At 54.8% G+C, this 20504-nt stretch overlaps 1 protein-coding gene across 10 annotated transcripts in view; it reads right to left on the bottom strand.

Annotated features, from left to right (window-relative positions):
• LOC116954900 (semaphorin-6A-like) overlaps positions 1-20504 on the bottom strand; it is a 179372-nt gene that overhangs the window by 137129 nt on the left and 21739 nt on the right. The window lies entirely within an intron of this gene.

Genomic DNA, 20504 nt, shown 5'->3' with positions numbered 1-20504 from the left:
TGTCAAACAACAGGGTGTGGCTCTTCTTAAGAACAAAAGAATGATGGGGGCGTGGGAGCGTGGCGGTGAGGTGTGGGAAGCTGTAAGCCCCAGGCTACTTTGGGCTCGCCTTCCCATCAATCGGAGGCGAGGATTGGTGGTCATGGTTACTTATGCCCCCACCGCAGACGAACATCCGTGGAGGGATGCAGGCAAAGCCGATGAGTCAGATGCCTTCTATGACCTCCTGTCACAGGTGCTGGCTAAAGTGGCACCTCGGCATAGAGTCATCATGTTGGGTGACTTCAATGCCCGAGTTGGTCATGATGCTGGCACCTGGTCTGGAGTGATTGGAGGGCATGGGCCGGATCAGCTCAATAACAACGGTAGGAGGCGGCTAGATTTTTGTGCAGCCCATGGGCTTGTAATTACCAACACGCTGTTCCGGCATCGGCACATGCACACAACATCATGGATGCATGTCGGGTCCAAGCAAGACCATCTGCTGGACTACATAGTGACGGACCAGCGGATGCGAGCCCATGTCCTTGACACCAGGACCTACCGTGGAGCTGATCTGCCCTCTGACCATCGACTTGTCATCTGTAAGATGCGCCTGCCATTCTTCCGCTCCGGTGGTGGGTGTACACCCAGGACCCCATTCCAACCAAAAGTGGCCTGATCTCAGTTATCTGATGAAAGTTGCAAGCGAGAATTTCATCATCGCCTGCGGCTGGGGTTGGCATCGTCCCCCACTCCTCCTGATGTCGAGGGTAAATGGGCGAGGTTTAGAACTGTGACTCATGCAGCTGCAATGGCTGCTTTGGGTACGCGGTAGACCCTGGCTGACAGAGGAGGTGTTCAGGATGGTTGAGAAAAAGCGACAGGCCCTCTGTCATCGGCTACAGAATCCCACGTTAGAAAGTGAGGAGGCTTACCGCAGCCTTCGCTCGGAGGTTCGGAGAGCCGTGAGGCGCTGCAAGGATGGGTGGTGGTCGCGGGTTGCTGAGGAGATGGAGTCTGCCTCAGTGGCCCGCGATCACAAATCTCTATTTAACTCCATCAAAAAAGTAACCTACAGCGCCACACCTATTACCATCATTAGGGGAAAAACGGTGATCCAATCTCCGACCCCCAGGAACAGGTTTGCAGATTTGCTGAGCATTTCTGTGAGGTCCTGGGGGAGGGAAAATCCCTCAGCCAGGAAAACATTGTGGCACAAAGTGGGGATGACCCTGCTGAGGCAGCGGTGCCTCAAATATTGGAAGAAGTCACCCCCTGTGAGTGGCTGGTTGAGGTGCCATCTGTTGAGAAAGTACTGAAGGCGATCGAGAGTCTGAGACCAGGAAAGGCAGCGGGCAGAGATGATCTCTCAAGCGAAATTCTGAGGGAGGGTGGCGTTTGTGCACAGACTGCCCTATATGACATCATAACAACAGTCTGGACCACTGGACGGGTTCCGCATGATTGGAAGGATGCCTTGGTGGTCCCCCTCTTTAAGAAGGGGGACCGCGCAGACTGTAACAACTACAGGGGCATCTCACTCCTCAGTGTGCCGGGAAAGGTCCTGGAAAGGATTATTCAACATCGCCTTGCCAGGCACGCTGAGGAGAGGCTTGTGGAGCCCCAATGCGGTTTCAGGAAAGGGCGGTCCTGCACAGATGCCATTTTTTCTCTCCGTCTGCTACAGTAGAGGTGTAGGGAATTCCAGCAAGACCTACATCTCTGCTTTATTGACCTGGTAAAGGCCTATGATACCATCAGTAGGCCTGGGCTCTGGGTTGTTCATCGTGCTTTTGGAGTACCTGACCCTCTGCTCACGATCATTAAGGACATTCATGATGGTGAGCGGGCCCGGGTAAAACTACGTGGCCATAAGTAAGAGTCATTCCCTGTACACCTTGGGGTGCGATAGGGATGTCCTCTGGCTCCCACATTATTTAACATCTATTTTGACCACGTAGTTCGTGAAGCCTTCAATAGCTGTACCGGGGGAATCTCCATATGGTACAGATATAATGGGAGGCTGATCGATGCCGGGGTGCGGTCAAGGGATGGCTCCCTATTGGTCAACCACGTTATTTATGCCGATGATTTGGTAATAGTTGCTCATTCAGAGGAGGAGTTGGAGACGCTGCTGCTGAGACTGGAGCATGCCACTAAGAGATGGGGCCTTACCATCAGCCCCACCAAAACTAAGCACCTGCCTGGGTATTTTGTACCATCGGACACTCCACCCCCACAACTCCCAATCGGTGATGGGGCAGTTGTGGAGAGAGTGGAGAGTTTCCCATACCTGGGCAGTGTGCTTATGACCGGCTCCAGTTTAACAGCAGAGATCTCACTCCGAATCAGTCGAGCGGCAATATCTTTTCATCGGTTGCGTAACGCTGTGTGAAAGCTACCTGGTCTGTCGCTCCGCACTAAGCTTCAGGTATTTATCGGCCACGGTCATTCCCTCCTTTCTCTACGCTTGCGAAACGTGGACCCCCCTAATGGAACATCTTCGCCGGTTAGAAACATTTAGGCTGGCCTGCCTACGATCCATCCTGGGTTTAACCAGGCTGGATTGTGTGAGGAGCTCACAAATCCTTGAAAGATCTGGGCACGGTCCCATCGGTAAGCTCCTCCGGCAGGCAAGGCTGCGTTGGCTGGGTCATGTAGCCCGCATGACCAGCCACCGCATGCCGAAACAGCTTTTGTTTGGCCGAATCGAGGGGGAAAAACGGGCCTGGCACAGGCTAGAGAAGAGATGGAGTAATGTGGTACAGGAGGATGTGGAGTTGAGTGGACTTGCCGATGACTGGTACCAGTGGTATCAAAATCGGCCTCTGTGGAGGAGGCTCGTGAAGGACGCTAATGGGCAGTTGGAGGCAGTCGCCCTCCAACAACAACGGAGGGCGGAGGAGCGACGCTCACAACATCGAGCGGAGCGCCGGGTGGCTAAAGCACAGCAGGTTGGCACAGTAGGGGGCACAAGTGGTGCATCAGCCAGTCATCTCAGTCAGTCGACCCGTGGCACCTGGGTCTGCCCCGTGACCTCCTGCCAGCGGGCGTTCGACACTTCACGTGGCCTCAAGGTGCACATGGCCTGGCACAAGCGTCGTGGTGACGTCACTGCCACTTAGTGGCGAATGGCGGTTGTTGTTGTTGTTGTGTATGTGTGTGTGTTCGTGGTGTGTGTGGTGTGTGTATGTAAGTGTGTGTTTGTGTTCGTGGTGTGTGTGGTGTGTGTATGTGTGTGTATGTGTGGTGTGTGTGTGTAGTTTGTGTGTTTGTGTGTGCGTGGTGTGTGTGTGGTGTGTGTGGTGTGAGTGTGTGTGTATGTCTGTGTATGTATGTGGTGTGTGTGTGTGTGCATGTGTGTGTGTTCGTGGTGTGTGTGGTTTATGTGTCCGTAAGTTGGAATGGGGAGCGGTGGCCCAGCGGTTAACGCGCCGCGCAACGAGCCCGCAAGAGACCCCAGTTCACAATTACAATATTGATAGTGGAGGAATCCGATGAACTATGAAGCTCTTGTTTACAACATCGGCCCTGGGCCTCCCCTGCTAGGTCGACTCAGCCTCAAATGAGTAACCTGGTGCCGTTTGAAGGGAACATTGCCACTAGAGAGACAAAGGCGGCCGGGCGTGGTGCTGGCCATCCACCCCTTCGTGTGCCGTGCCTGCCTTCATAGGTGACACTCGCTAACCGCACTTGCCCCAAGACTCTGTTAAGGCTGTACGGGGGATCTTTGTATTATGAAAGGGCGTGTAAATTGCCTGCCTACCTCGCCTGCCTAACCTGCCTGCCTAGCCTGCCCAGACTGCCTAGCCTCTCTCTCGATGCACCCCCCCCGTCTCTCCCCATGCCTCCTCGTCTCTTCGAAACGAAGGCGGTGGCGGTGCCGAGCGGATCGGGCGCAGACGATGGCGTTGGCCCAGAACGCGATTGGCCATCGGATAGAGAAACTCCGTCCACCCCCTCCACCACAACCACCCCCCCCCCACCACAACCCCCCCCACCACACCCCCACCAGCCCCCCCCCCCCCACCACACCCCCACCGCCGTTCAGAATCGCGAGCACAAAATCTCTCTCGCGCGCGCGCATGCAGGCACAAGACAAAGACAAAGATCCCCGCATTCCCCGTATAGCCTGCAACAGACTGTTAGGGCAAGTGCTGTGTTAGCGGACTGGCATCTATGAAGGCAGGCACTGTGGCACACGAGGGGCTGGGGTGGCTAGGACTAACCCCCCCTCCCCGGCCGCCTTTGTCTCCCTAAGTGGCGATGCTTTTTTTTTACACACCCCACGAGGTACTCCGTTTTGATGTTGACTCGATCTAGGGGGGGGGGGGCAGGACCGGTTCAGACAATCGTCACCGGTGTTCGTGGCCGAGAGCGGGAAGCGAACTTGGGAGCCCCCCGGGGTTCAGAATCATAATATTTATTCATCCTGGAGGAATCCGATGAGCTAAAAAGCTCTTTTTTTCTCACAGACGTGCAGATGTTCGTAGCGCAGCAGAGCGTGAAATGCTTCCCGCACCCAGACACAGGGAGCTGATCGATGCATTGTTGACGCGCACAAAAAAATTAGTTAATTTCACGGGCACGCATTCGTGAACGCAGACCAACTTTGAGCAGGATTCATTGCTTTTGTTACGGCGGGAGCGCGAGGAATGCACAGGGCGTAGTGAAGGACGTAGCTTGGCGTTCTTTGTGTGGAGAGTGCGTGTGTGTGTGTGATTGTGTGTGTGCACGGGTGTGTGTGTGTGTGTGATTGTGTGTGTATGGGTGTGTGTGTGTGATTGTGTGTGCACGGGTGTGTGTGTGTTTGTGTGTGTGTGTGTGATTGTGTGTGCACGGGTGTGTGTGTTTGTGTGTGTATGGGTTTGTGTGTGTATGGGTGTGTGTGTGTTTGTGTGTGTGATTGTGTGTGTGCACGGGTGTGTGTTTGTGTGTGTGTGTGATTGTGTGTGTGCACGGGTGTGTGTGTTTGTATGGGTGTGTGTGTGTGTTTATGTGTGTATGATTGTGTGTGTGTGTGTGATTGTGTGTGCACGGGTGTGTGTTTGTGTGTGTGTGTGTGATTGTGTGTGTGCACGGGTGTGTGTGTGTTTGTATGGGTGTGTGTGTTGTGTGTGTATGTGTGTGATTGTGTGTGTGTGTGATTGTGTGTGCACGGGTGTGTGTTTGTGTGTGTATGTGTGTGATTGTGTGTGCACGGGTGTGTGTGTTTGTATGGGTGTGTGTGTGTGTGATTGTGTGTGTATGGTTGTGTGTGTGATTGTGTGTATGGGTGTGTGTGTGTGATTGTGTGTATGGGTGTGTGTGTGATTGTGTGTGCACGGGTGTGTGCGTTTGTATGGGTGTGTGTTTGTGTGTATGGGTGTGTGAGATTGTGTGTGTATGTGTGTGTGTGTTTGTATGGGTGTGTGTGAGATTATGTGTGTATGGGTGTGTGTGTGATTGTGTGTGTATGGGTGTGTGTGATTGTGTGTGTATGGGTGTGTGTGTGATTGTGTGTATGGGTGTGTGTGTGTTTGTGTGTGTACCGGTGTGTGTGTGTGATTGTGTGTGTGATTGTGTGTATGGATGTGTGTGTGTGATTGTGTGTGTGATTATGTGTGTATGGGTGTGTGTGTGTGTTTATGTGTGTATGATTGTGTGTGTGTGATTGTGTGTGCACGGGTGTGTGTTTGTGTGTGTGTGTGTGTGTGATTGTGTGTGTGCACGGGTGTGTGTGTGTTTGTATGGGTGTGTGTGTGTGTTGTGTGTGTATGTGTGTGATTGTGTGTGTGTGTGATTGTGTGTGCACGGGTGTGTGTTTGTGTGTGTATGTGTGTGATTGTGTGTGCACGGGTGTGTGTGTTTGTATGGGTGTGTGTGTGTGATTGTGTGTGTATGGTTGTGTGTGTGATTGTGTGTATGGGTGTGTGTGTGTGATTGTGTGTATGGGTGTGTGTGTGATTGTGTGTGCACGGGTGTGTGCGTTTGTATGGGTGTGTGTTTGTGTGTATGGGTGTGTGTGAGATTGTGTGTGTATGTGTGTGTGTGTTTGTATGGGTGTGTGTGAGATTATGTGTGTATGGGTGTGTGTGTGATTGTGTGTGTATGGGTGTGTGTGATTGTGTGTGTATGGGTGTGTGTGTGATTGTGTGTATGGGTGTGTGTGTGTTTGTGTGTGTACCGGTGTGTGTGTGTGATTGTGTGTGTGATTGTGTGTATGGATGTGTGTGTGTGATTGTGTGTGTGATTATGTGTGTGTGATTGTGTGTGTGTGATTATGTGTATGGATGTGTGTGTGATTGTGTGATTGTGTGTGTATGATTGTGTGCGTGTGATTGTGTGTGTGATTGTGTGTGTGTGTGATTATGTGTGTATGGGGGCGTCGCGGTTTGCACGCTGCGCTACGAACCCGGCGACCCTGAGTTCGATTCCCGCTCACTTACAACACCGGCCCTGGGCCTCCCCTAGGTCGACTCAGCCTCAAATGAGTACCTGGTGCGGTGTGCAAACATCGCCACTTATCTTACAAGGTAAAGCCCACTGAGCTATTAGCTATCTAACTGCCGAGTAATCTCAACGGGGAGAACATTCCAAACTCCTCAATATACAGCGGGCATCGTCACAGGCTCGGGAACGAACCCCCACGACCTCCTGCACACCTAGCGAGGGCGACAACATCTCGCCATTGCGCCCTCGCCGCAGTGGATGCGAGACCGACGCTTCGATGTGGAATTTCCACCACCGTGATTTGTTCACCCTCCTTATGCTTTGCACTGCTATCGTGGATTTTTTTTTGCATTGTCTGTTGTTGTGACCTCCTGACAACGTGCCCCCCACGGCACGTGTAAAACAAAAAAACATTAAAGAGAGAGAGCTTCATAGCTCATCGGATTCCTCGTCCAGTAATGAATAAATATTCTGACATTCCGTGCTGTGCGCCTAGGGCCGCGCGGGGTGAATGGGCCGTGCATTATCGCATGAATGTTTAATCCGCGCTAAGATCCACCCCCACCACCACCACACCCATCATCCCTCCCCCTTAAGTTGCTCCCTTGCGCATCTGACGGTGCAGATCGAGCCGAGATAGTGGACGGCTGTAGGCAAATCACCCCCGCCCCCACAGACACCCCCTAGCCCCTCCACAGCCTTCCCGCCCCCCTTCCTCACCAGCCCATCCTCATCATCTTCTTCGCCCCACCTACCCCAGGCACTGCACTGTAGCGTCTGAACGTAATTGCGGCAAGTCCTCGCTTAACGCGCGAGTACGGTGGATGCGTTCCTGAAGAGTGCGGCGTTAAGCGACAACAATTGTCGCCATAAATTATGTCGTAGCGATACAGTTTGGCGCAATTCACAATAGAAAATGTGTATGTATGCTGGAGGAAGCCGATGAGCTATAAAGCTCTTTTTTCACAGATGTCCAGGAGACCACGTGACCTCGGGGAGGCCCAGGACTGGTTCAGATGAAACGTCACCGATGTAAGGTGTATGCGGGAATCGAACTCGGGTGGCAGGGTTTGTAGGGCAGTGCCCTAACCACTGCCCTAACCACTGCCCCACCGCTCCCCACTCACGGTTGCATACAAACGCACCAGGAAAGACTGACATTCACTTACACAGGCCTAAACGAAGATAAAGATCTCCCGTATAGCCTTGACAGACTGTTGGGGCAAGTGCTGTTAGCGAGCACCTATGAAGGCCGTCAAGGAACACGAAGGGTTGGGTGGCCAGCACCACGCCCGGCCGCCTTTGTCTTCCTAGTGACGATAGTTACACACCACACCATGTACTCATTTGAGGCTGAGCCGACCTAGGGGAGGCCCAGGACCGGTTCAAATAATCGTCACTGGTGTTGGCCGTAAGCAGGAATCGAACCCGGGTCGCCAGGTTCGTAGCATAGCGCCAACCGCGACACTACCGCTTCCCACCGACGCACATACAGACCTACACACATACAGACCTACACGCACGTACAGACCTACACACATACAGACCTACACGCACGTACAGACCTACGCGCGCACAAAACTACACGGGCACAGACCTACACACATACAGGCCGACACGCATACAGACCTACACACATACAGACCTACACACAAACAGACCTACACACATACAGACCTACACGCGCGTACAGACCTACACACGCGTACAGACCTACACACATACAGACCTACACACATACAGACCTACACGCGCGTACAGACCTACACACGCATACAGACCTACACACATACAGACCTACACACATACAGACCTACACACAAACAGACCTACACACATACAGACCTACACACATACAGACCTACACGTGCGTGTACAGACCCACACGCATACAGACCTACACACATACAGACCTACACACGTACAGGCCAACACGCACATTCATGCGCACACTGACACAAATACCTCCCTACACAAACACTCCTACACACGCACACACATGCCGACCCACGCACACACAAGGCGATGTACGCTTTGTTATGGATGCAATGTAAGACGCGTAGTGGTAACACAGTCTGGCATCAAAGGGAAAACGCCTTGGTATTCTAAGCTCAAAATCAAGACGCGTTGAGTGATCACCGCTCTGCCCAACCCTCACCCTTATTCTGACCCGAGGTCGACTCCCAGGCCAAGTCGCACATTAGTGACGAGTGACATCCGATACGGTCCTGGGACGACCCATTTCTTCCCCAACCGGCGCTGACCAGCGCGGTGAAGTATGGTCAAAACAAGCCGCACGTGACCGACACAGGGCGTGCGGACTGCGTTGGTCCAGCGGGCGGTTGGCAAAGCAAGCAGCGGGACCGCGTTCGTCTTTATTGCTTCTCGTTATCGGCGTGCGATGTTGCGCCGCTGAAGATTTAGGATTTTTACGGAGCTGTTGTTGGCCGACGGCGATTTTCACTGGAACGGCGAAATCCGAAGCGAACGCGCCGGGAGGGGGGTTGGACCTCGTAACTTCGCTGACCACCCCCCCCCCCCCCAAGCACCACATCAGTGAAGATTCATCAGATTATCTGATTCTGGTTAATCGCGCGGAGGAATGTGTGGTCACGCTGGCGTGCTTGCTTGCTGCGAGGCTCGTTTGATTATTTTTTTATTGGGATGAGAATGAGTTGCTAATTTTAATATCGTACAGCGAACACATTTTATTTAGTCTCGTTTTTTTCATACGTTTTATTTAATTTTCGTACAGGATGAAAACGATTTAAATGAACCTATAAAATGAAGTTTTTTTTTTAAGTATTTTACCAGTAGCGACCTGCCTATCACAAATGGTAGCTCAAAGAAGTGGGCTTATCATCACCACGTGGACATTCACAGCAGCAGCTAAGTCCTCGAAACGCGTGGTGACCTTGATTCTAAATGTGGAGGAAAAAACCGGAGGGACCCGTGGCGAGAGAGAGAGAGACACGCAAACTCGAAATACACAGCAGCAGGCATCGTTATGGTCGGGATCGAACCCACGTCCTCTTGTATACCTGGCGAGGTAGTTAACATCTCGCCAACTTGGCCAGAGATTTCTCTCTTTTATAGGGGGTGCGAGTGGTGGGTGTGAATTTGACCTTGATTTGGTTTTAACGCTGCGACGAAACGTTCCAAAGATCGCGAGCGGAGGCCGACAACTTTGGGGAAGTTTTTTTGGTTTTGGCAACGCAGCAACAACAGCAGCGGCAGCTGATCGTCCTCAATATCCATGATCGATGAGACAACGGACTCACGCCGGCGCGAGGCCCCTGCGCGAGGCCCCTGCACGAGGCCCCTGCACGGACGGTCGCTCGATTGGACTGGGGGGCTCCACGCACCCCAAACCCCCACACGCCCCCCACGCACGCCGCCCCGCCCACCCGCCCGCCCGCGCGATGATGATTTACACCCCCCCCCCTCCCACCGTCTTCTCCCAGGGACTCATTTCAAGCCCCCGTGCGCAGCGCGCGCTTCAAGAACGGAAACTGCCCATGAAATGAGCTCCGTGGTATTTAAACCACCGCCACCACCGCCACCGCCGCCACCACCACCGCCGCTGCCGCCGCCACCGCCGCCACCGCCGCCGCCACCGCCACCGCCGCCGCCACCCCCCGCCACCACCACCGCCACCACCTCATCCACCGCCGCCACCACCACCACAGCCACCACCAGCACCGACACCACCACCACAGCTACCGCCACCACCGACACCACCACCGACACCACCACCATAGCCACCACCACAGCCACCACCACCACCGACACCACCACCACAGCTACCGCCACCACCACCACAGCCACCACCACAGCCACCACCACAGCTACCGCCACCACTACTACCACCACAGCCACCACCACCACCGACACCACCACCACAGCTACCGCCACCACCACCACAGCCACCACCACAGCCACCACCACAGCTACCGCCACCACTACTACCACCACCGCCACCACAGCCGCCACCACCACACTGAGACCCATAGACTCACACAGAGACCCATAGGCTCACACACACACCCATAGACTCACACATAGACCCATAGACTCACACACACACCCATAGACTCACACAGAGACCCATAGACTCACACATAGACCCATAGACTCACACAGAGACCCATAGACTCACACATAGACCCATAGACTCACACATAGACCCATAGACTCACACAGAGACCCATAGTTTGTTGTCCTTCCCCCCGCACCTGCAATTAGCACGGGTGGCTACGTACGGCGCGAAACAAGTTCAACACACACACACATGCATTAATTGGCTCCTCGGCGCCTGGCTGCTGCTGCTGCTGTCCCCCTTCCAGCTATATGTCTGTGGTGCCCTCGTCGACTGCGAGAGACGCGATTCGCACGTTTACGGAGCACCACGGCCGACGCGCGACTCCATCGGCAACATTCTCCTCCCTCCCCGTCCTCCATTGCCACTTCGGAATCTCTCCCCGCGTCCTCCAGAGAGGGTGCGACAGAACAGAACTGACCCACGGAAGCGGATCCTGCAGAACCACATCTGAAAAGTCCCCTGCACGTGACCCTCTGACCGCCCTCTCCCCTCGCCCATACGCAGCAGGGAGGGCAGCACCACCCCCCCCCCCTCCACCCCCCCCTCCACCACACCCGCCCCTGCCACCGAGAGTAACGCGTGACACTCCAGTCGACTCCGATTTCTCCAGATCGAGTCGAGTCCTCGACTAACACTGTGGTGTTGTTCACACTGCAGCGCGCGTTCGCTACAAACGCGCTTCTTCCATTAGGGAACGCGTGCACTTCGGTTTACCCACTGATGTGGTTTTTCTTCTGGATTACTAAACATAAGCGGGATAATGACGAATATTATTTTCATAACTACTATAATATTCATCAATAGAAGCGGGGAGATTAAGAGACTAGGAAAGAGAGAGAGGGGGGAGGGAGAGATGGAGGGGTAGGAGAGGCAAATCTTTCGCGAGAAGATAGGGTGGAGAGGTCAGTGATAATATGATTCATTAATAGAAGTGGGGAGAGTAAGATACAAGGGGGGGGGAGAGAGAGGAAAGAGATAGATGGAGGGGTAGGACAGGCAAATTTTTGGCGAGAAGAGAGATAATAAATAACTATATATATCTCGCTGCCACAACCGTACCCGCTGGAATCATTACAGCGCAATCATAAAAAATTCATCACAAGCACTTTGGTCCAAACATGCCCAGAGGTGCGTGCAATGCAAGGTCCTGTGCTCTCTCTCTCTCACTCTCTCTCGCTCTCTCTCGCTCTCTCACTCTCTCTCTCGCTCTCTCTCTCACTCTCTTTTTCTTTTTTTACGATCAGAGGAAACAAGACGATGCTCGGTGTAGTCGGCACTATGCTTCGTTCATCATTTCGTTTTTTTTTTATGCTTTGCTTTATGTAACCCCCCACCCTTTTTAAATGAAAGATTTAACAAAAGATTTCTCGGTCTGCTCTCCTTACCCCTTCCCTCTCTCTCTACCCTCTCTCTTCCTACTCCATGTCGCTCTCTCTCGCTCTCTCTCTCACTCTCTCTTGCCATCGGCCGTGTGGCTCAGCCGAATCTCGCCAGGGGTAACAGACTTGTGCATTTCCTGCGGTGCCAGGGAGGATCTGCCCCACCAGTACTTACACTGCCAGCGGCTCAAACTCAATGTTCTGCCTTTTGGGGGACATCTTCAGGAAACTGGGGGTGCCCTTCTACAACAGCAGGTTCGTATATGGGGTGGTGCCTTACCTGGCTAACAAACGCCATGACCTCGCCAACTTCGCCTGTGCTCAGGCGAAGTTGGCGGTGTACAGAACGAGGAATAAGATGCTGGAAGGTGACACCGACGGCTGCTCTGTGCTGCTTCCAGTGTTCAGAGGCCTGCTTAAGGCGCGGCTCCGGCTGGAGCACGCCATGTACCACACACACGTGTCGGTGATGTGCAGCGCGTCTTCTTCGAACGCTGGGGAGCCGGAGAAGCCCTCTGTACTAGTGTGGACGGCACCCTCATGTTCACCTTCTGAAGCGCTCGCTCGTCAACGTGGCGTGCGCGAATGACCACCACAACCACGTGACTTTTCTTTCGTGTTGTGCGCGGTGCTTTTTAGCGCCACAGCGCGTGGATTTGTAACGTTTATTTTCATTTGTGTTGCTGGTGACTTTGTGTATTTCATATCGAAATCGCCTCCAGTGCTTTTGCTGCTGGCGGCAATAAAAGTTGTTTAAAAGTCAAAAGTCTCTGTCTCTCGCTCTCACTCTCTCTAACTCTCTCTCACTCACTCTCCCTCTCTCTCTTTCTCCCCTCGCTCTCTCTCTGTGCCTGGGACTTCACAGAAACTGTCACTCTCTCCACCAAGGCCCTTTCTCAGGAACCGCACCTACCGTCTTTCTTGACCCTTGAACTGAACCAATAAAACCAGGTAAATATATAAATATACTTTGAAATGCATTATATATACAAATATATTAATTCTAATATACATAATAAATATATTATATAATCAATATATAATATGTAATAAAAATAATATCGTTTCCAATATTTATATAAATAATAATAGTTAATATATAACAAAAAGCTAAGAGTATTTCTATATATTTCATATATATTTCATATATATTTCAGGTATATAATATATAAAATGAATATATATATAAGTATATTATGCATTTTTCATATATAAATATAAAATGAATGCTTTATATATATTTAAATACAATATATAAAAAGGTTTTTTTTCAATATATGCTTCAGAGATTTCATAAATATGTTAAACATCGGGGTTTTTTTTTTCATAAATGTAAATTTTTTCCCCCACAGCTGAAACGACGACAAAAAAATCTCCACACCAGTAATCGCGTGAAGTTAAGGCGGCGGTGCCCCTTGTAATCGACTCGACGCACGCACGGCACGTGCTTGCGTCTAACGTCTCGTTCATCGGCGGTTCGGCTTCTATCGGCTCATCATCGATCGAGCGTGCAGAGGGACACCCACGCTGGACAGGAACGCCCCACGCGTCTGATCGCAGAAGTTGGTGGTGCGGCTCGGAACTCGGATTCGAACCCAGGTCCACCACGGTGCCTGGCTCTGCTGTGCCTCTGACCTCTGGGCCAGCCTCCCTCCCTATTGAGTGAAGATTCCCAATCAGAAATATCAACAACTCATCACGTTAATTCTCACCAATCACGTTAACTCACCACACGTGAACTCTCGCCCATCACGCCCCAGCGACGGTGCTGTTCGTTGCTGGCCGCTCGGCGTCTTTAGACCACTGGGTCTGTGGCTCAGATCAACCGTGATTTGAAACAAAACAATCAAAACAACAACAACCCCCGTTGCAACTGGCCTCACAGAAAAAACGCCTTCCACGTTATATGGATTTTGTTCTGACGCAATAACAAAGCATCAATGATCTGAGGGTGGTAGGAAACATACAGGGGACAAAGATCCCCCGTATAGCATTAACACGCTGTTGGGGCAAGTGCTGTGTCAAGCGAGTAGCACCGATGAAAGCCGGAACGGAACACGACGTCGATGGGGGGTGACCAGCACCACGCCCGGACCGTCTTTGTCTCCCCAGTGCCGATGTTCTCCCTCGCCGCAGGAGACACTCATTCATAAGGCTCATTCGAGTCCGAGTTCACCTACGGGAGGGGCCAGGACCGGTTCAGATAATCGTGACTGCTGCTTGTGTTTGGGCCCATGAGCGGGAATCGAACTCGGGTCCGCCGGGTTTGGAGCGCAGTGCGCTGTCCCGTTTGCGACTGATGCGATGTGCACACGCGTGGCAGCGCGCAATGAGGTTATGTAAATATTAGAGCCTCCGTTATCAAACCCTTGACCCCATGCCCCGGGTGTAGGTCTGGCAGACTTGGCCTGCGCACCATGCGACAACGCTTCGCCCGCTCATGCCGACAACGGATGCACAACAAAGGTCGCCCGTGTAGTCTTGGCGAACCTGTGCTGGCACAAGTGATGTTAGCGAGCACCTATGAAGGCCGGCACGGGGAAGCTCACGTAAGGATTTTGGTGTGGGTAGCACGACGCCCAGACGGCCGCTTTTGTCTCTCCAGCGCTCACGTTTACACGCCGCACCAGGTGCTCAGGTTTTTATTTTGAGGCTGAGTTGTCCTAGGGGAGGCCCAGGACCGGTTCATATAAATCGCCACAGCTGTTGGTGGCCGGTCGTGGGCGGAAATGGAACTCGGGTTCGACGCGGTGGTGCAGCCGGTTATCGCGCTAAGCGCTGCACCACCGCTCCCCATAGCAAAGACAAAGATGCCTCCCCCCCCCCATATAGCCTGTAACAGACTGTTGGGGCAAGTGCTGTTAGCGAGCACCTATAAAAGCCGTCAAAAGCACACGAGGGGGGTGGATGGCCAGCACCACTCCCGGCCGCCTTTGTCTCCCCAGTGGCGGCATTCACACATCGCACCGGGGACCCGTTTGAGGCCGAGTCGACCTAGGGGAGGCCGAGGACCGGTTCAGATCATTCATTAACCGCCACCGCTGTTGGCCGCGAGCGGGAATCGAACCCGGATGGACGGCCTTCGTGCGCCAGTGATGGGTCCGAGATCTCCGCTGATCTAATTCAGAGGACGGGTTCCCGGGACCTCCTGGCTGCGACATCAGCGTCGCAGCGGGCGGTGCACGGAGATACACGGAGATGCACGCGCACGCACGCGCACAGGACTAGACAAAGGCCCCCCCCCTCCACCCCCCGTACAGCCTGCACATACTGTTTGGGGTGCAAGTGCTGTTATGGGATTGGCGCTTATGAAGGGCTGGGGGGGGGGGGGTGGTGGTGGGGTTTGGTGTCCAATCATCCCTCGCCCGATCCCAGCCGGCGATCATTTCACGCATCGCACAGGGGAAGTGATTTGAGGCCGAGTCGACCTAGGGGGTGGGGGGGGCAGGACCGGTTCAGTCAGTCGTCACTGGTGCTGGTGGCAGGGAGCGGGAATCGAACTCGGGTCGCCGGGTTCGAAGCGCAGCTCGGACACGGAGACACGCGTGCGTGTGTACACCACAAAGACAAATATCCCCCGGATAGCCTTTCACGGGCCGTTGGGGCAAGTGCTGTTAACGAGCATCTGTGAAGGCTGGCACGGCGCGCCAGGTGATGGACACCACAACACAACACAACACTCCACACCACAACACACCACAACACAACACACCACAACACTCCACACCACAACACTCCACACCACAACACACCACAACACACCACAACACTCCACACCACACCACAACACACCACAGTACACCACACCACAACACACCACAACACTCCACAACACAACACACCACAACACTCCACAACACACCACAAGACACCACACCACAACACTCCAAACCACAGCACAACACAACATTCCACATCATAACACACCACACCACAACACATCACAACACTCCACACCACAACACTCCACACCACAACACACCACAACACAATACTCCACACCACAACACACCAAAACACAACACACCACAACACACCACAACACAACACACCACAACACTCCACATCACAACACACCACAACACATCACACCACAACACTCCACAACACTCCACAACACACCACAACACTCCACATCACAACACACCACAATACAACACACCACAACACAACACAACCCCCCACAACACTCCACAACACACCACACCACAACACTCCACAACACTCCACACCACAACACTCCACACCACAACACTCCACAACACTCCATATCACAACACACCACAACACAACACTCCACACCACAACACTCCACAACACACCACAACACACCACACCACAACACACCACAACACAACACTCCACAACACTCCACAACACACCACAACACAACACTCCACACCACACCACAACACACCACACCACAACACACCACATCACAACACTCCACACCACACCACAACACACCAGACGCGGTCCACCCTCCCTCCCTCCCTGCCACCCCCCGACTAATTATTCACTTAATTAGGACGACGTGGGCGTGGTGTCGAGGTGGGCGTGGTGTCGACGTGGGCGTGGTGTCGACGTGGGCGTGGTGTCGACGTGGGCGTGGTGTCGACGTGGGCGTGGTGTCGATACAACACGGGGGGTGGGGGTTGATGTGGGGAGCTTCTCTCCCCCAGGGGGAGATGGTGGGGGGGGGATATGGTAGAGGGGGAGATGGTGGGGGGGATGGTGGGGGGGGTGGTGGGGGGGAGATGGTGGGGGGGGTGGGGGGGGATATGGTAGAGGGGGAGATGGTGGGGGGGGGATATGGTAGAGGGGGAAATGGTGGGGGGGATGGTGGGGGGGATATGGTGGGGGGTGGTGGGGGGGAGATGGTGGGGGAGAGATGGTGGGGGGGTGGTTGGGGGAGGTGGTGGGGGGGGGAAATGGTGGGGGGGAGATGGTGGGGGGGGAGATTGTAGAGGGGGAGATGGTGGGGAGGGGGGGAGATGGTGGTGGGGGGGGAGATGGTGGGGGGGGGATAGTGGGGGGGAGATGGTGGTGGGGGGGGAGATGGTGGGGGGGGGTGGTGGGGGAGGTGGTGGTGAAGAGATGGTGGGGGGAGGTGGTGAGATGGTGGGGGGTAGGAAATGGTGGGGAGAGATGGTAGAGGGGTGAATGGTGGGGAGGCAGTGCGGTGAGGGAGCGGTGAAGGGAGGAGGGCGACGGCGAGAGTGACGGGAGCGGTGGGAGCGGCCAGGTGGTGATGGGAGGTTGGCAAGACGAGACAAGGGAGAGCGGTGGTGAAGAGTGGAGGGTGGAGGCAGGGAGAGCGGTGGGAGAGCGGTGGGGGAGGGTGCAGCCGTGAGGGAGAGCGGTGGTGAAGAGTGGAGGGTGGAGGCAGGGAGAGCGGTGGGAGAGCGGTGGGGGAGGGTGCAGCCGTGAGGGAGAGCGGTGGTTGCAGTGGTGGTCGTGATGGCAATGCTGGTGGTGTTGGTTGTGGTGGTGACGGCGATAGCGGTGGTGTTGGTTGTGGTGGTGACGGAGATAGCGGTGGTGTTGGTTCTGGTGGTGACTGTGGAGGTGGTAGCGGCGGTGGTGTTGGGCGGGGATTGGAATCTTTGCGTGACACCGGGAGAGAGCGATCCGTGGCTTCCCGTGACGGACGCCGTGGGGCCATGGAACGGCGATGACAGACAGCGCCGTTCCGCCCGCGTCGTCCCGCATGGCTCCCCCTGCTCGGTCCCTCGCTCGCCCACGCTTCTTCCCACGCTCACCCGGTCAACACCCAGTCAACCACTAGCTCACCCAGTCTCCCGCGACACACAATCGCACATACTGTACCTAAACTCACCCGCTCTCCTTTACACTCACTCACCCACTCACCCCCTCTCCTTCCCATTCACTCACTCACTCACTCACCCACTCACCCCCTCTCCTTCCCACTCACTCACCCACTCACCCACTCTCCTTCCCACTCACTCACTCACCCACTTAACCGCTCTCCTTCCCACTCACCCACCCAGTCTCCCGCTACACCCAATTTCCCATACCGACACTCACCCACCCACTCACTCGCCCAATCTTCCATTTTTACGCCCATTGACTTGCTCACCCACCGACTTGCTCACCCACCGACTTGCTCACACATTGACCCACCCGACTTCAGGCACAGCTGAGAAACGAATTTGGATTTTCCAATCTCGCCCCGAGTAAATTTCTTTCTCACACCCCCCCACCCCGACCATCGCGTAACGTCTCGCAGACTCCGGCCCCTCTGCAACATCAATGGGTCGTGCCACAGCAGTCCCGGCGCCCGCCTCTGTCTGCCAGCGACAGCTGCGAAATTATTCTCGGTGTTTTTACATTTCAAGTTCAAGGAATCTGCGCGTGAGTTTCTAGCCACCCGCCCACCCACCCACAGACCCACTCACCCACCCACCCACGCACCCACTCACCCACCCACCCACCCACGCACCCACTCACCCACCCACGCACCCACTCACCCACCCACGCACCCACTCACCCACCCACCCACGCACCCACCCACCCACGCACCCACCCACCCACCCACGCACCCACCCACCCACGCACCCACGCACCCACCCACTCACCCACTCACCCACTCACTCACCCATCCACCACCGCCTCCCTCCAGAAATTTCAAACGCACGATTACCAATCGAGCAAATGGGGTGGGTGGGGGGGGGAGTCAATCTCGCGAACGGGCGGAGGCGATGTTGCAGATTGGTTTGGAGCAAGGTCGCGAGATCGAATCGCTGCGTCGTGGTGGGGTACGGGGATAAATTAGCCCATTGTCATTGCTGGCTTCGTCGTCATGGTCATTTAGCAGCCGTGGTGACTCGGCTGATCGATGTACCAGGGCTCAACACGGCTCAATTCGTGAGTGTGGCTGGCGCAGTGACTCCGACACGAGGGAGAGAGACACCCAGACCCAGGGGATCGAACCAAGACCAGCAATGACTCCGACAAGGCTACTATGAACCTCCTGAGAGGGAGAGAGACACCCAGACCCAGGGAATCGAACCAAGACCAGCAGTGACTCGGACAAGGCTCTTATGAACCTCCTGAGAGGAAGAGAGACACCCAGACACAGGGGATCGAACCAAGACCAGCAGTGACTCCGGACAAGGCTACTATGAACCTCCTGAGAGGGAGAGAGACACCCAGACCCAGGGGATCGAACCAAGACCAGCAGTGACTCCGGACAAGGCTACTATGAACCTCCTGAGAGGGAGAGAGACACCCAGACCCAGGGGATCGAACCAAGACCAGCAGTGACTCGGACAAGGCTACTATGAACCTCCTTAGAGGGAGAGAGACACCCAGACCCAGGGGATCGAACCAAGACCAGCAGTGACTCGGACACGGCCATTATGAAAGCAGCTGCCACCAAGTGTAACGCTCTGAATCTCTGTTGTGGGAAAGAATGCGATGCTGGAGACGCGCTGCTCGGATGGGTTAGCAATTTGCAATGTGAACCGGTGGAATCCGTCGGTGTGTGTGTGTGAGTGTCTGCACGAGTATGGGGAGCGGTAGCGTAGTGGATAGCGTGCTTCGCTACGAACCCGACCAGCACCACGCCCGGTCGCCTTTGTCTCCCCAAATGGTGGTGTTTACACACCGTATCGGGTGCTCATTTGAGGCTGAGCCGACCTAGGAGAGGCCCGGGACCGGTTCCGATAATCGCCACTGGTGGTGGTGGCCGTGAGCGGGAATCGAACTCGGGTCGCAAGGTTCGTAGCGGAGCGCGCTAACCGCTACACTATCGCTACACGCACAAGTACGCACACACACACACAAGTACACACACACACACGTATATACACGTACACACGTACACAAGTACACACACACACACATGGACAATGTCGCCTTTCATAGCCCCGCTCTCCCTCCGCTGCCCCCCCCCCCCCACGGGCCCGCTAAGTGCCGTGAGCGAGCGCCTCTCTCTAACGCACGGCCAGGGCTCATTGTCCCGTGGTGGTGGTGGTGTTGTTAAGTTCACACGCGAGAGTTGTTGCCGTGCGCTGCCCAGCCCCCCTCCCCCAGACAAAAGGCCCGAAACGTCGAGTGACCCCAGCGAACAGAAACGGCACCAACGTGGTCGTCAGAGTCGATCCGAGTTGGTGATGGTGACGATGATGGTAGTGACGATGGTGATGATGAGAGGAGGGAATTCCTCCAGAGTGGGAGCAGTGGCGAAAGAAGAAGCAGTGAGAGAGAGAGAGAAGTGGAGGTGACCTGCGGTGTGGTGAGTGGGTGGGTGAGTGGGTGGGTGGGTGAGTGAGTGGGTGGGTGGGTGAGTGAGTGGGTGGGTGAGTGGGTAGGTGAGTGGGTAGGTGAGTGGGTGGGTGGGTGAGTGGGTAGGTGGGTGAGTGGGTTGGAAGACGAGTGAGTGGGTGAGTGAGCGGGTGGGTAGGGGGGTGAGTGGGGGGGTGAGTGGGTGGGTGAGTGAGCGGGTGGGTAGGGGGTGAGTGGGTGGGTGAATGAGTGGGTGGGTGAGTGAGTGGGTGGGTGAGTGGGTTGGAAGACGAGTGAGTGGGTGAGTGAGCGGGTGGGTAGGGGGGTGAGTGAGCGGGTGGGTAGAGGGGTGAGTGGGT

The sequence above is a fragment of the Petromyzon marinus genome, chromosome 57, assembly GCF_048934315.1.
Source record: "Petromyzon marinus isolate PM22_M1 ecotype Great Lakes invasive population chromosome 57, UKy_Petmar_22M1.pri1.0, whole genome shotgun sequence".
NCBI lineage: Eukaryota > Metazoa > Chordata > Hyperoartia > Petromyzontiformes > Petromyzontidae > Petromyzon > Petromyzon marinus.
Note: the sequence above shows the minus strand (reverse complement) of the source record. Positions and strands in the feature narration are given on the sequence as shown.